Source organism: Bombina bombina, chromosome 3 (genome assembly GCF_027579735.1).
Source record: "Bombina bombina isolate aBomBom1 chromosome 3, aBomBom1.pri, whole genome shotgun sequence".
In the NCBI taxonomy this organism is placed as follows: domain Eukaryota; kingdom Metazoa; phylum Chordata; class Amphibia; order Anura; family Bombinatoridae; genus Bombina; species Bombina bombina.
In genome coordinates this window covers 874450592-874466578 of record NC_069501.1, presented here as the reverse complement: position 1 = coordinate 874466578, position 15987 = coordinate 874450592, and positions in this window count along the sequence as shown.

Here is a 15987-nt window from a genome sequence, read left to right as displayed (position 1 = left end):
CCTCAACAAAGCCAGCAGAAATGGTCCTCCATATGGGCAGAAGTGGTCCTCCAGACGGGCAGGTCTTCATCCAGACGGCATCTTCTATCTTCATCCATCCGGCACAGAGCGGCTCCATTTTCAAGACATCTGATGCGGAGCATCCTCTTCTGACGACGTCTTCTTGAACAATGACGGTTCCTTTAAGTGACGTCATCCTTTAAGTGACGTCCCTTCAATTCTGATTGTCTGATAGAATTCTATCAGCCAATCGGAATTAAGGTAGGAAAAATCCTATTGGCTGATGCAATCAGCCAATAGGATTGAAGTTCAATCCTATTGGCTAATCCAATTAGCCAATAGGATTGAGCTTGCATTCTATTGGCTGTTCTAATTTTAAAATTAGATGTATCCTATATAACATAACTGAATTCACATTAATTTGTTTCAATGTTATCATATTTTATTGTACAATAGATTTTTTTTTTCCACATAGTTCTTGTTTTTAGGTAAGGTACCAACAAATTCCACAAGTACAAGCTATAAAGCAATCACTGATATATATATATATATATATATATATATATATATATATATATATAACACATGTAGCTGCTTGATTTATTAAAACAGCAAGCTGTAATCTGTACTGATATACTAAAACATTTTAAATACTGAAAGTTCTAACTGTTTGGTGAGTCACTTTTGCAAGGCTATCATATCATCCTTATTACAATTATAATTTTCGTATTTCTGTTTTATACAAGCAAAAAACAAAAGAAAAAAACAAAAAACATCATTACTAAGTTCAGACCTCTATCTTTGTACCCTCATATCGATAGCATTGACCTATTTCTACACCATATGTCATGTCTGGTTATTTAACCATCCTTATTATTCATTAATAACACCAAAAGAAAAACACAAACAAGGGGGAAAGAAAAAAAAAATAAAAAAAAAAATTGAAAATTAGGGAAGGGGGGGGCAGTGTTTAATTCCAATTTGGAAATTCATTTCTAGCAATCGCATTATTCAGTGTTTCTGAATCTCTAAAAGGGTATATTAGCCGCTTCTGTTCTATTTCCGAGAAGGCCTGAATAAATCTCCTCCACTTGTCAAGGAAGCGTTTGATCTGAGTTTCAGAATTAACTGTCGTATCAAATTGCTCCACTATCAATTGTCCCTTAATTTTATTAATACATTCTATTAAACTGGGAGCTTTCGTGGACTTCCAATATTTCAAGATTAATGACCTCCCTATTTATATTACTGTATTTACAAATTTAAAATTAATCTGTAGTCTGGGAGTTTGATACATAAAGATAATATCCTCTTTTTCTAACGATCTTTTTCCCATTAATCCTGTTCAGTCAAAAATTCAACTTGCTCCAGAATTTTTGAATCTTTGGACAGGACCATAAACAGTGTGTCAAATCCAATAATGGGAAGCTGCATCTAGCACATTTATTTTTGGCATTTTTATCCCATTTAGCTTTTACAGCAGGTGTGATATATACCTTATTTATCAATTTCATTTGGGACTCTCTCCAACCTATGGATAATGTTGCTTTGTCTACCAAATTGAAACTTTTTTGTAGCCTCTCTATTGGCTGTCGCCAGCTTGCTGCCAATGCCCCTATTCTTGTTGTTTCTTGAAACTTTTTTATTATCTTATACCAAAAAGAGATAGAAAAGTTTCCTTGGCTATACATATTCAATACCATGTTCATCTTTTCGCCTAAACTATCTTGCATAGATTCTTTATTAAAAGTTTCGAAAAAATGCCGTATTTGCAAGTACGCGTAAAATTCGTTATTTGGGATTTCAAACTCACTTCTTAAATCCTGAAACGTTCTACAGGCTTTAGTTTCCCTGTCTTGCAGTTGTTGTATGAAAATTAGGCCCTTCCTCTTCCATCTATGAAAGACTTTCGACTCTATTGCTGGTATAAAATTGGGGTTCTCCACTATTGTCAGATACTTTGAATATTCTGGGCTAACTCGTAGTAATTTCAGAAGTTTATGCCATGCAGTAATTATATTCTTAACGGTGGCTAGCTTTTTATCTTTGTCCGGTAGTTTCCCTTTATAATGTAATAGAGCTTTTAATCCATATGGGGCCACTAAAAATTCTTCTATATCATTTGTGGCCAAATAATTTGCCTCTGTTAGCCATTCTAATGCAAATTTGCCCATGAATATTAAATTATATAGCTCTATATCTGGAAAAGCTAAACCGCCCCCTGTTTTAAATAGTGACAAATTATGTAATACAATCGCTTTACGTTTGTTGCCCCATAAAAATTTTAGACAAATCTGTTTAAATGATGCTAAATCCTTACGATTAATAAATCTAGGTAAGTTTTGTAGTAAGTACAAAATCTTAAGGAATAGGACCATTTTAATTAAATTTATTTCACCTGACACGGTCAATGGAAAATTTGCCCAGCTGGCCATATTCTTAGACAATTTTGCCCAGATTTGAGGGTAATTTAATGTATACCAACTTTCAGGGTCTCTAGACAGTATGATGCCTAAATATTTTAGCTTTCCATTTGCGTTCTTAAATGGAGCATTCTTATAACTATCTTTTTTTTTCTTTTAACCAAAAGATCTCTGATTTATTAACATTTACTTTATAGCCTGCAAACTTACCGAAATCTCCCAGAACTTGAATTAATAGAGGAATATTTATTTGCGTGTCTCTTAGAAAGACCAATAAATCGTCAGCGTATAATAGAAGCGTAATTCTTCTATTCCCTAACCAAATCCCATCTATTTCCTTTCTCAGATATATAGCTAAAGGTTCAATAGATAAATTGAACAAATAAGGGGATAACGGGCACCCTTGTCGTGTTCCTTTCTGTAGGGTAAAATTTTGTGATATAGTGCCATTTATCAAGATGTTAGCCTGTGGTTCATTATAGTGCCATTTATCAAGATGTTAGCCTGTGGTTCGTTATATATCAATTGTACCAATCTGAGGAAAGAACCTGTGATTCCAAAGTTTCTAATTGTTGTAAATAAATAATCCGACGTAATCATATCAAAAGCTTTTTCAGCATCGATAGATGTAATAGCCATATCTGTTTGAATCCCAGTTCCATTTTTTTTAGTCTGGTTCCAATAATAGTCTATTATCAACTGTAATTTCCTCAGATTGGTTGTAGACGTCCTATTAGGCATAAAGCCAACTTGATCTTTATGTATTAATGGAGTCATCATTTTCTTTAGTCTTTGGGCAATTACGCTCATAAGGAGTTTATAGTCACTATTTAACAGTGAGATGGGTCTGTATGAACCCATCTCTTCTGGGTTCTTACCCTTTTTCAAGACTAATGAAATTGTTGATGTTGTAAAATATTTGGACTGCAATTTATTATTAATATATATTGTATTAAAAAGGCCTTCTAACGTAGTGATTATTTCTTCCTTCAAAATTTTGTAAAGTTCTATCGGAACCTGGTCTGGGCCAGGGGCCTTGTTAGCCGCTGTTTTATTGATTACTTTCCTTATTTCTTCCTGTGATATAGGTCTATTCAGCTCGTCTAAATCTTCTTTATCTAGCTTTGGTAATCTAATTTTATCCCAGAAATCTGCTTTTGCTTCCAAATTGATCTTATCCTTTGTGTACAAGTTTTGATAATATTTATATATATACTCATTTATTTCTTTAATATTTGTCAATCTCTCTGATCCCTTTCTAATCGCCTCTATGGCATGCTTCTTCTTCTTGACCTTCACTAGATTTGCCAAAAATTTACCAGCCCTACCACTATGTCTATAGAAGAACGTCCTCGTTCTAAGATCTTCTTGTCTTAACTTTTGCATAAGGAAAGTATCTCTCCCTTGTTTGGCCCTTATATATTTGTCCCAAAGTATCCCTGATCTATCACTTAAAAATGCATTATAGCAATTACGTACTTGCCCTGCTAGCTGTATATCTTTCTGTTGTGCTATCCGCTTATTTCTAACTAAGTACGCCTTGATTTCCCCTCTAATAAACACTTTAAAAGCCTCCCAGAAAATTTCATATTTATTTTCATATTCCTTGTTGAAATATATATATTCCTGCCATTTTCTCTTAAACCAATCCTTGAATTGTACATTAGTACTTAAATATGTAGGAAAAAAAAACTTTGCTGGGTCTCTTTTGACCCTTTTGAACTTAAAATTTAATAAAATAATAGCATGGTCCGATATTAGCACCTCTTTAATATCTGTCAATATTTCTGTGCCTAATAAGTTTTCTGAGATCAAGAAAGCATCTATCCTGGACATTGTTTTATGACTATGGGATATACAAGAAAAACATTTTACATCTGGGTTCTGAATTCTCCAAACGTCTTTAAGTCTTAAATTGTTACACAAATTCTTAAGTAGCTTAGTTTCTGCTCGGCTATTTCTATTCATAGAAGGTTTTAACCTGTCTAATGTTGGATACATCACCATATTTAAATCACCAACCAATATTATATTTTCCGTACCATATTTCATTAATTTAACCTGAATCTTATTCCAAAAGGCTTTATCTAGGGTATTTGGACTGTAAATATTGCATAAAATCAAAGATCTTTCATATACTATAATGTGTAAAATTGCAAACCTTCCTTCTATATCTAGTTCTTTCCCCACAATTTTGTACTCTAATTTTTTATTGAATATAATTGCTACACCCCTTTTTCTTGCCGTGCAGGGTGTTGCAATCACCTCCTCTACCCACCCTACTTTAAGTTTGTCTAATTCCTGTTTTTTCAAATGTGTCTCTTGTAGCATAATTATATCTGCATTATTTTTTTTACATTGTTTCAAGATATTCTTCCTTTTACATAATGAGGAAATCCCTCCCACATTCCATGATATTACTTTTAACTGTTCAACCATCAGCCATTATAGCATACCCTATAATGCATTGCGAGAAAAAAAAATGGGGGAGGGCCCTTGGATAGGGAGAAACAGGGGTGGGGGATAATAACACATCAGAGAACATTATAAACAATAAACAAAACAAAATATAAAAACCAGATACAGAAGAAACTTCCTCCATATCGCCCAAAGATGCTGAGAACATTATACTCAGCTAGAACTATAGCCATGACATCTCTTGGAGGCCCTGGCCTCTTAACCATAGTATTAAAACTATTAATCCTCTCGAGCTTCATTCTTTCTGAGAACCTGGTTAATATAGTTTTTAAATTAATTCCAATATCTGTGTTCTTGTTACTAAGAATTCTGTCTAGAGTCTAGGAAATCTTTTGCTTCTTCGTAATTATTCAGTAGAACGTTTCCTTTCTCGGTAAAAATTTTAATTTTGGCTGGATATATAATTGAGGCTTTCAGACCTGTTTTGATTAGGCTTGTACAAATAGGTACCATTTATTTTCGTTTCTTTGACGTTTCTACTGAAAAATCTTGGAAAAGCAAAATGCTATACTCTCCTATCTTTATTGGGAATTTTTTCCTGTACTGGCTCATAATCATGGCTTTATCTTGAAAGTTCAAATACTTAACAATGACTGGTCTAATCTTAGTCTTACCATCCACATAGGTTCTAGCACTACCTACTCTGTGCGCTCTTTCAACCTGTATCCCTTGTGGGGGGATTTGCATACCCAACCCTAGAGGTAGCTGTATTGCAGTAAAGTGTATTAGATCCTGAAATTTCTCTATCTCTGGTACTCCTATGATTCTGACATTGCTTCGTCTAGCTCGGTCTTCTAACTCTTCAACCTTATTTTGCAGTAGGTGTATTTGGCTAGATTGTTCCTTTAATTTACTCTCATGTCTGACATTCATATCTTCTATATCTGATATTCTGATTTCTGCTTCTTGCAGCCTCTCTGAAAACTGTTTAACTTCTGCCCTTAGTTCTGAAATATCCCTCTTTACCTGGTCAAATTGGGGAAGCATAATGTCTGATAATTGTTTTACTAGGTCCTGAGACTCCATTGTATGAATATTTGTTGTTTCTAGTAAGCTTCTATTCTCTGTGTCTAAACTGTTTCTTTTTAAACTTTTTTTTTCTTTCCCTTTTGGTGGCATTGCCAGTGATTTATTTTTAATAATGACAAACCTTTCCATATGTGTGTGTATAGGTGATATAAACTAATAAGGGCCTAGGTGGCCTAGCAAACCCAAGTGAGGGAGCAGGAGAGGAGAAAAAAAAAAGGTAAAAAAAAGGAAGAGTGATTTATAGTGCGTGGGGTACGTTCTACGACAGTGTATTAGCACTTGTATTCATGTGAAGTGTGGCTAACTATGGCAATGCCTAATTAAAAGTCAAGAAAACAGTTATCTGTATTTTAGGAGCACTCAATATAAATATCTTTTGGACCTGTAGACTATTGAGACTGCTTTTACTCTCTTAACCTAAAAATAGTTTATAGCGCATATCCCCTTAAATACAGATTTTAATATCCATGCAGCAACCTGAGATTATTAACAATATTTCCTTTGATTGCTGTCTCTTTCACTTAGGTTTCGGTTACCCAGACCTTTCACAGTTTAAACGGATTAGACTGCCCCTATTTGTTTTAGATACTTAATATCCAGCTTTCCTCATTCAACCATTATACATTTATACCTCTTGCTATTATATTTTTTATAGGCCACTGTCTTTTCATCCACAACCTTGGTTTTTAACAAATGTTTACACTCTTTAAATAACGTCAGAGCTTGTGACAGGATTTTTAGTTGTCATCCGCTTAAAGCCAGCATTCTTTTTAAGACACTGCATCACCTTATATATAAATATCAATGTAGCTAATATTCCTTAAGTACCCAATGCCCTAGCAAGTTTCTACACAAACCTTTATAATATCTTATTATACATATTCTTGCAGCACATTGGCTAATCACAGTTAAACATTTAGCTTTCTAGAAATTTCTTGAATTACTACCCATATTCAACATTAAACCTTAGCCTATTACAATACTTTGGGAACCTAGGGCCTTGTATCTTGCCACAGAAATGTTAGGTATAACTTAATATATGTCTCTTAGGGTTCTCTAAGCAGTCCCGCTCCTAATAAATGTTCTTATAATTAGTTTTCCAGGTGTCTCTAACGCTGTATCGGTCTGCTGGTGCTAAGAACAGACTGTAGCCGTCTACTTGTACCACTGTCTAGTCGATGCTTCACCCTGTTTCTGCTCAGGCGTTATAATTGCCTTTTTGTTATAGGCTCCTGTATAGTCAAGTACACAAATCCCAACCCGGCAGCTTCAATAACTGTTATAGGCTTGTATAACAACACTTCCACAAGCCAGTTATTTTTTCTTCAGCAAAAGTTTGTACTGATCTTTAAATATATGCAGCAACACCATTCAATGTAAACCATATCAATTAGTACAAACAAAGGGGGATATATTCTCCTCTTTCCTGACCCACCAGGACTTCACCCACCTTGCGGTACCTGGCTAACAACAGCTGTAATGTAAACGTTTCCTTACTCTATGAGCTAATTATACAGCACTTCCTTTTGCTTAGGCATCTAAAGCATTAATAACATATAGGAAAAAGGTTGACTGTTAAGTCTCTCATGGACACTTTATATGTATTTATTCTTCGTGGGGGGGGGGGGGACCCTGCTTGCATCAATATGCTGTTTCCTGTAAGGGAGGCTTATTATACTGATCGCCCTTCCCCAAATAGGCCTTATCTACTTGAGGCAGTCCTCCGTCCTTAGACAATATTCCGCCAGATCTTTAAATACTCCCCAGTGGGAATCCTCAAAAGTGAGTACCTGGCCTTATCCCGTCTCCCTTAATCTTTGTTACCCCCGCACAGGTTCTTCCAAATAATAAACAAAGTACCTTACATTGAGGTTGTTTGCTGCCACTCCGGTCTTGCAAGCGTACTTGTGCCTTGCCGGTTCTAAGTGTCTCTCCGCTCCGGAGCTCTGTTCCTCCAAGAGGTGACCCAGGCAATGGGTCTGCTGTTACGCCTGTTCGTGGCGGCCGTGCTGCTCACCCTCCGTCGGGTTCCAAGCTTCCCGCTACTGCTGCGGGCACCAGGCAGTTCGCCTAAAGGTCAAGCTTGTCGAGCCAAATCCTCGGAGCACTAGGGGCTTGTTGCGCGCTCTCTCCCAACGTAGCGCTTCGTTGGTGAGTCACTTTTTAATCTTGCTAATAGAAAGGTAGCTGGTATAAGTGGTTTTGTAAAAAAAAAAAGCAGGGGTTAAAAAAGTGTATGACGACATGTAAAAGTAAATATCATCTGTCAAATACTGACAAATGTATTTTTAAATGTGTCTTATTTTTCCATGTATATTTTTTATTAGATATTTTGAAAGCAGTTACAATGGGCTCAATTTATCAAACACTGGTGGACAAGGGAATACATAATCACCCATGTTCACTTGTTTTTCCCTCTGGCGGGCTGCAATCTACTGCCTGCATTTACCACTGCACCAGAGCACTCCTTAGTGCTCACGTGCAACCCCGCCCACTACCCACACACAGCTAATCATGTGCAGGCAGCTGCTGTCAATCTACCCAGTTTGAAGAGACAGGAGAGATTGAAATTCTCCACTTAAGAGCTGGAGAACAGGGCTGGAAAGCAGCGGTCTGATGGCTGCTACTTGATAAATCATGACTGCTGGTTAGCTTGTGCAAACCTGCAGTCAACGTTGAGAAAAGGGCTTGATAAATTGAAACTGAATAAACCAGACATTTTGTTGCCTGAAGTGATCACATCAAACAGAAGATTTTTTAAATCTAGTTAACAATTTTTTTTTAATCAACACATAAATCCAAAGTTTTTTTTTATAAATAACTTTTCACCAGTATTGGTATAATATTATTCTAAACACGTTTTGTGATTAAGAGAAAGGCGTAATACAATGAGAGAGAGTTTAGGTAAAAGTATATAAGAGTAAGAGGGTATAAGGCATAAGGGTTTGGGGGAAAAAATGAGAAATGGAGAGAAGCAATGGATTGATTACAGAAACCAAATTTGTTGGCATGTTTTACTTTTGGTAAACTGATGTTCTATAAACTATATGTCAGAAAACAATCCATCAGTTCACACATCTGTCAAATTTTAGTTTTGCATGGCTGTGGAGGGCTGTTTTCCACTCCCATTCAAGTCTATGACCTAGATTTGGAGTTTGGCGTTAGCCGTGAAAACCAGCGTTAGAGGCTCCTAACGCTGGTTTTAGGCTACCGCCGGTATTTGGAGTCACTCAAAATAGGGTCTAACGCTCACTTTTCATCCGCGACTTTTCAATACCGCAGATCCCCTTACGTCAATTGCGTATCCTATCTTTTCAATGGGATCTTTCTAACTCCGGTATTTAGAGTCGTTTCTGAAGTGAGCGTTAGACATCTAACGACAAAACTCCAGCCGCAGGAAAAAAGTCAGTAGTTAAGAGCTTTCTGGGCTAACGCCGGTTTATAAAGCTCTTAACTACTGTACTCTAAAGTACACTAACACCCATAAACTACCTATGTACCCCTAAACCGAGGTCCCCCCACATCGTCGACACTCGAATATTTTTTTTTAACCCCTAATCTGCCGACCGCCACCTACGTTATCCTTATGTACCCCTAATCTGCTGCCCCTAACACCGCCGACCCCTGTATTATATTTATTAACCCCTAACCTGCCCCCCACAACATCACCTCCACCTACCTACACTTATTAACCCCTAATCTGCCGACCGCAAAGCGCCGCCACCTACGTTATCCTTATGTACCCCTAATCTGCTGCCCCTAACACCGCCGACCCCTGTATTATATTTATTAACCCCTAACCTGCCCCCCACAACGTCACCTCCACCTACCTACACTTATTAACCCCTAATCTGCCGACCGCAAAGCGCCGCCACCTACGTTATCCTTATGTACCCCTAATCTGCTGCCCCTAACACCGCCGACCCCTATATTATATTTATTAACCCCTAATCTGCCCCCCTCAACGTCGCCTCCACCTGCCTACACTTATTAACCCCTAATCCGCCTCACTAACCCTATCATAAATAGTATTAACCCCTAATCTGCCCTCCCTAACATCGCCGACACCTAACTTAAATTATTAACCCCTAATCTGCCGACAGGAGCTCACCGCTATTCTAATAAATGTATTAACCCCTAAAGCTAAGTCTAACCCTAACACTAACACCCCCTAAGTTAAATATAATTTAAATCTAACGAAATTAATTAACTCTTATTAAATAAATTATTCCTATTTAAAGCTAAATACATACCTGTAAAATAAATCCTAATATAGCTACAATATAAATTATAATTATATTATAGCTATTTTAGGATTTATATTTACAATTAAACCTAACACTACACAATCAATAAATTAATTAAATAAAATACCTACAGTTATCTACAATTAAACCTAACACTACACTATCAATAAATTAATTAAATACAATACCTACAAATAACTACAATTAAATAAACTAACTAAAGTACAAAAATTAAAAAAGAACTAAGTTACAAAAAATAAAAAAATATTTACAAACATAAGAAAAATATTACAACAATTTTAAACTAATTACACCTACTCTAAGCCCCCTAACAAAATAACAAAGCCCCCCAAAATAAAAAAATGCCCTACCCTATTCTAAATTACTAAAGTTCAAAGCTCTTTTACCTTACCAGCCCTGAACAGGGCCCTTTGCGGGGCATGCCCCAAGAAATACAGCTCTTTTGCCTGTAAAAAAAACATACAATACCAAAGTCCCCCAACATTACAACCCACCACCCACATACCCCTAATCTAACCCAAACCCCCTTAAATAAACCTAACACTAAGTCCCTGAAGATCATCCTACCTTGTCTTCACCTCACCGGGTATCACCCCGATCCGTCCAGAAGAGCTCCTCCAATGTCCTGATCCAAGCCCAAGCGGGGGGCTGAAGAGGTCCATGATCCGGCTGAAGTCTTCATCCAAGCGGGGCAGAAGAGGTCTTCCATCCGATTGAAGTCTTCATCCAAGCGGCATCCATCCGGAGCGAAGTGGCAGCATCCTGAAGACCTCCACCGCGGAACATCCATCCTGGCCGACGACTGAACGACGAATGACGGTTCCTTTAAATGACATCATCCAAGATGGCGTCCCTCGAATTCCGATTGGCTGATAGGATTCTATCAGCCAATCGGAATTAAGGTAGGAATATTCTGATTGGCTGATGGAATCAGCCAATCAGAATCAAGTTCAATCCGATTGGCTGATCCGATCAGCCAATCAGATTGAGCTCGCATTCTATTGGCTGTTCCGATCAGCCAATAGAATGCAAGCTCAATCTGATTGGCTGATCGGATCAGCCAATCAGATTGAACTTGATTCTGATTGGCTGATTCCATCAGCCAATCAGAATATTCCTACCTTAATTCCGATTGGCTGATAGAATCCTATCAGCCAATCAGAATTCGAGGGACGCCTTCTTGGATGACGTCATTTAAAGGAACCGTCATTCATCGTTCAGTCGTCGGCCAGGATGGATGTTCCGCGGTGGAGGTCTTCAGGATGCTGCCGCTTCGCTCCGGATGGATGCCGCTTGGATGAAGACTTCAATCGGATGGAAGACCTCTTCTGCCCCGCTTGGATGAAGACTTCAGCCGGATCATGGACCTCTTCAGCCTCCTGCTTGGGCTTGGATCAGGACATCGGAGGAGCTCTTCTGGACAGATCGGTGTGATACCCGGTGAGGTGAAGACAAGGTAGGATGATCTTCAGGGGCTTAGTGTTAGGTTTATTTAAGGGGGGTTTGGGTTAGATTAGGGGTATGTGGGTGGTGGGTTGTAATGTTGGGGGGCTTGGGTATTGTATGTTTTTTTTACAGGCAAAAGAGCTGTATTTCTTGGGGCATGCCCCGCAAAGGGCCCTGTTCAGGGCTGGTAAGGTAAAAGAGCTTTGAACTTTAGTAATTTAGAATAGGGTAGGGCATTTTTTTATTTTGGGGGGCTTTGTTATTTTATTAGGGGGCTTAGAGTAGGTGTAATTAGTTTAAAATTGTTGTAATATTTTTCTTATGTTTGTAAATATTTTTTTATTTTTTGTAACTTAGTTCTTTTTTATTTTTTGTACTTTAGCTAGTTTATTTAATTGTATTTATTTGTAGCAATTGTATTTAATTAATTTATTGATAGTGTAGTGTTAGGTTAATTGTAGATAATTGTAGGTAGTTTATTTAATTAATTTATTGATAGTCTAGTGTTAGGTTTAATTGTAACTTAGGTTAGGATTTCTTTTACAGGTAAATTTGTAATTATTTTAACTATTTTAGCTATTAAATAGTTCTTAACTATTTAATAGCTATTGTACATGGTTAAAATAAATACAAAGTTACCTGTAAAATAAATATAAATCCTAAAATAGCTATAATATAATTATAATTTATATTGTAGCTATATTAGGTTTTATTTTACAGGTAAGTATTTAGCTTTCAATAGGAATAATTTATTTAATAAGAGTTAATTAATTTCGTTAGATTTAAATTATATTTAACTTAGGGGGGTGTTAGTGTTAGGGTTAGACTTAGCTTTAGGGGTTAATACATTTATTAGAATAGCGGTGAGCTCCGGTTGGCAGATTAGGTTAATAATTGAAGTTAGGTGTTGGCGATGTTAGGGAGGGCAGATTAGGGGTTAATACTATTTATGATAGGGTTAGTGAGGCGGATTAGGGGTTAATAACTTTATTATAGTAGCGCTCAGGTCCGGTCGGCAGATTAGGGGTTAATAAGTGTAGGCAGGTGGAGGTGACATTGTGGGGGGCAGATTAGGGGTTAATAAATATAATATAGGGGTCGGCGATGTTAGGGCAGCAGATTAGGGGTACATAAGGATAATGTAAGTGGCGGCGGTTTACGGAGCGGCAGATTAGGGGTTAATAATAATATGCAGGGGTCAGCTATAGGGGGGGCGGCAGATTAGGGGTTAATAAGTGTAAGGTATGGGGTGTTTAGACTCGGGGTACATGTTAGAGTGTTAGGTGCAGACATAGGAAGTGTTTCCCCATAGGAAACAATGGGGCTGCGTTAGGAGCTGAACGCGGCTTTTTTGCAGGTGTTTGTTTTTTTTTCAGCTCAAACAGCCCCATTGTTTCCTATGGGGGAATCGTGCACGAGCACGTTTTTGAGGCTGGCCGCGTCCGTAAGCAACTCTGGTATCGAGAGTTGAAGCTGCGTTAAAAATGCTCTACGCTCCTTTTTTGGAGCCTAACACAGCCTTTATGTTGTCTCTCAATACCAGAGTTATTTTTATGGTGCGGCCAGAAAAAAGCCGGCGTTAGTTTTTCGGGTCGTTACCGACAAAACTCCAAATCTAGCCGTTAGGAAGTTAAAAAATGACAATTTCTTTACATTACAGACTTGGTCCATTAGATTCTTTTAGATTATGCAACCATTAATATGCACAACATTTTGGTTTTAAACAAAGTGCAATTTGGTATTCTTGAAATTTTATTAAAAACACAATGGATAATTGAAAATCTGTATAATTATATATATATATATATTTGGCACAATTCCGATTATCCTAATATCTTGAAGGTATAATCTAGATTTTATTAAAGACACAGAGACGAGTATTTTTGCATTAGTCTTTCTTTACTACTCAATGCAGCCTTTTAAAGTACAATAACATTAAGATAAATAACATAAAACATAATAAGAAGCTAACAGAAGCTTTTTATAATGAGAGAAAAAACAGCCAATCAGCACAGAGAACAGGTTATAAATAAAGTACACAGTAAACACTCTTCCTCTTTCTAGTCGATGCTCAAAAAGAAAAGAATATTAAGCATCATGAAGAAACCAAAAAGTCCAAAACAACAAAGTATAACAAAAGTCATTTTCCTGTAGAATTGATGAAATGAGTTCCATGAACAGTAGAACTTGATCGAAGACCAAAAGGATGTCCAGAATTCGGTTGTTGAAGGATGACACTTCCGAGTTGTAGGGAATGATCCATACGGTGAACATGGATTGAAATTACATGGATACTGTTAAAGACAAAAAATATTAATAACATATCGTAATAAAATAGGGTGGGAGAAAAAACATAATTATTTCTGAGGAGGGAAAATACTCGTCTCTGTGTCTTTAATAAAATCTAGATTATACCTTCAAGATATTAGGATAATCGGAATTTTATTACAAGACCAGAGACTCCTATTTTTGCAAGTTTAAAGCATATTAAGAAAATAAATTAAGAAAATAAATTAAGAGAGGCATGTTGAATGGGTCTGAAATAAAATTGTTTAAAAATAGAATCAGAAGACCAGTCTGCTGCAAGTAAAATTTGTTGAAGAGGAGCCGCTTTTAAAAAGGCTTTTGAAGCCGCAGAGCCTCTGACAGAATGAGCAGTAAAAGAAATGTTAATACCGGCCTCTTTCATGACCCATTTAACCCACCTGGCAATAGAAGTAGAAGTGATGGGAGCGTGAGGAGGAACAAAAGAGATTAAAAGTTGGCTAAGGTCAGGTTTCCTAAAAGATAATGTTCTAGATTCATATGATTTTAGGCATTCAACCACACATAGAGAAGGTTCAGAAGGAAGATAAGGGTAGAAAATAGATGTAGACAGAGTTTTAGTTCTTCGAGAAAGATAGAAAGTAACTCCTTCAGGAGAGAAACGTTTAGAATTCCAATCTAAAGCTTTCACATCGGATACCCTTCTGAAAGAAATTAGACAAAGAAGAGTAGCAAGTTTAGCAGAAAGTTGTTTGAGAGATAATGAATTATTTTCAGGCCAAGATTTGAAAAGGGAGAAAATTAGGTCTACATCCCAGAAAAATTGGTGTTTGGGAACAGGAGGACGTTTTAATCTAATGGCTTTAAGAATTCTACAAACTAAGGGATGTTTGCCGACAGGGAGGTTATTAATTAAATTATGTCTAGCCGAAATGGCTGACCTATGAACATTAATGGTTCTGTAAGCCAGACCTGATTCAAAAAGGTGTGAAAGGTAATTAATAATGTCATTTAAATCAGAAGAAACGGGATCCAAGTCCCTGCGCAGGCACCAGCCAGACCACTTTGACCATGCGGCAAAATAACATTTGCGGGTACCTGGGGCCCAGGAATCTTGAATGAGGGACTTAGCTCCCTCCGAAAGTCCTCGGAGAGACCAGGGTCCCCTGATATTGTCCAAGCTATCAGGAGAAGAGACTCTTGGAGAATTAGACTGTGATAATTGCCCTCTGGGTTGACTAACAGGTGAGGAAGCGGGGGAAAAAGAATTGGAAGATTGATGGTCATCTCCAGAAGGGAGGGGTACCATGATTGGGTTGGCCAAAATGGAGTCACTATTGTCAGGCAAAGGAGATCCCTGCGAACCATTGAAATTGTCCTCGGGATCATTGAAAAGGGAGGAAAAGCATAAGCTTTCTGGGGAGGCCATGGATGAAGGAAAGCATCTATGGCCGCAGCTTCTGGATCCGGGCGCCAGCTGAAATATGGAGAAATCTGGAAATTGGTCCTGGACGCAAAAAGGTCCAAGCAAAAGGGACCTCTGAGAGATTGAAGGGATAGAAAAACTTTCCTGTCTAATCTCCAATCGCTGGAATCTGTTAAATAACGAGATCCCCAGTCTGCAGCTGTGTTCGATTGTCCTGGAATATATTCCGCTCTGATGGAAATATTCCTGTCTAAACAAAGATAAATGAACTCTTTGGTTATGTTGGATAAATCTCTCGATTTGGTGCCTCCCAAACGATTGAGATACTGCACCGCTGAAATATTGTCCATACGTAGGAGAATAGAAACTGGAGAAGAAAATTTGGCAAAACTTTTGACTGCAAACGAGCCAGCCAATAATTCCAAACAATTGATATGGAAACGTTTCTCCTCCAATGTCCATTTGCCACCCGTGATGGAAGGACCACAACGCGCACCCCAGCCTGAAAGACTGGCGTCTGATTCTATTACAAAATCTGGAGTTCTGCCAAAAATGGCTCGTCCATTCCAGGCTTCCAAATGAGAAAGCCACCAAGAAAGTTCTTCTTTGGCTTCTGTAGACAAAGGAATCAAATGAGAATAGGAAAACCCTT